We start from the raw sequence: 1,687 nt of genomic DNA, 5'->3' as shown, positions 1-1,687 counted from the left end.
ATATATTTATAAATGTATATGTATGTATATGTAACGACAGGAGGTGAGATAGATAGTATGTATATATAGAGACAGACAGAGACACAAGAAAATGAAAATAAAATTTTAGTTGTTAAAAACATGAAGAAAATATATTTGAAATGCCTGTACAAAATGGTGACAAAGAGTATTGAAAGATAAAAGAAAACCAGAGATGTGGGCACGAGAGGGAACAGTGAGGTTGCATTGATTTCATGCCAAATTGTCATAGAGCACGTCAATCACTACAGGGAATGGATAAACAAAAATTAAAAGGAAAACAGAAGACGACCATTCGATGTAAAGGATCAATCAAATGAAGCAGCAGCAGCAGTAGAAACTGTAGCTGAAGTTTTGGCAGATGGAGTGATCATCATCATCATCATCATATTCATCATCATCATTGTGAGTGCAGGAGAACTAAAGATGGGTATCTAATGCAAGCTGGTAACACACGAACATATGCATACATAAAAACTAAAACAAAGTAAGCGCATGCACATACTCATGCACACATTTACACACACACACACACACACACACACACACACATACACACACTCACACACACACACACACACGCGTATACAAACACACATATTTGTTTTGTGACATTGGTGGCCCTAACCAAATGTCAAAACTTTATTAAACGTACCGAGAGATAGCAATAGCAGGAACAATACTTGAGAGTCTGCTCTGATGTAGGTGTGTGAGGTTGAATATTGACACTTGAATACATTTTCTTCGATGATATGTCTCTATGTGAGTCTCCGTATTGAATGGTCGAGAACAGTCGAAACATCTGTCAAACAGGGGATTTCAATAAACGTTATTGAAATACTAAGGTCACGACGCGAGGTATAGAAGTTCTGGTCCATTTATTACATTTAAACCTATCACCAACCGAATCTGTTCTTTTCTTGCCTCTGGTGAGAGAGTTTACCTGGTGTTACACGAGAGTTTAGCTGGTGTTACGCAACTTCCACTCTCACTTAAACCCAGGTCACACGTACGTCATGACACGTAAATGGACAAACACACAAACAAAACATTTTTGCGCAACATGATTGCCGATGAGCGGGGCGACTACTTCATTTATACATAATCTATTGATCAAACAAGAAGAGTACTTTCTTATTTGCATAACTTTCCTTTACTCGTTCCAATATTATATGGTCCAATATACTATGATTTTAATTCTACTAATCAAAGATCTTGTAAAATGAAATCATTTCGCAAAATCATGATGGAGCCACTATTAGAATATCTGGAATAACACACTGCATGCAAAGTTATGAGTGTTATCAAAATTTAATGGTCTCACAGATACATATCTAAATTGGGTGTATTATAAACTTTTTTTTTCTTTGCTCCGATATTATAATTGAGTTGTCTTTAAATAAACATAGTATCTCTGTAAAAACATAATCATGGCGTATTAATTGATCATAATTTTATCACAACTGCAAAATACACGAGAGAATGTTTACAGAAGTTGAATATATTTCGTCTTGTCCTTGTTATGAAATTTAGATATTATCCACTGCGTATGTGGGCGTGCGCTTGTGTGTAAATTTGTAGTGTGTGTGTTTGTGTATGTATGTATGTGTGCTTATATATATATATATATATATATATATATATATATATATATGTGTGTGTGTGTGTG

This window comes from Octopus bimaculoides, chromosome 4 (genome assembly GCF_001194135.2).
Source record: "Octopus bimaculoides isolate UCB-OBI-ISO-001 chromosome 4, ASM119413v2, whole genome shotgun sequence".
Classification (NCBI taxonomy): domain Eukaryota; kingdom Metazoa; phylum Mollusca; class Cephalopoda; order Octopoda; family Octopodidae; genus Octopus; species Octopus bimaculoides.
Note: the sequence above shows the minus strand (reverse complement) of the source record.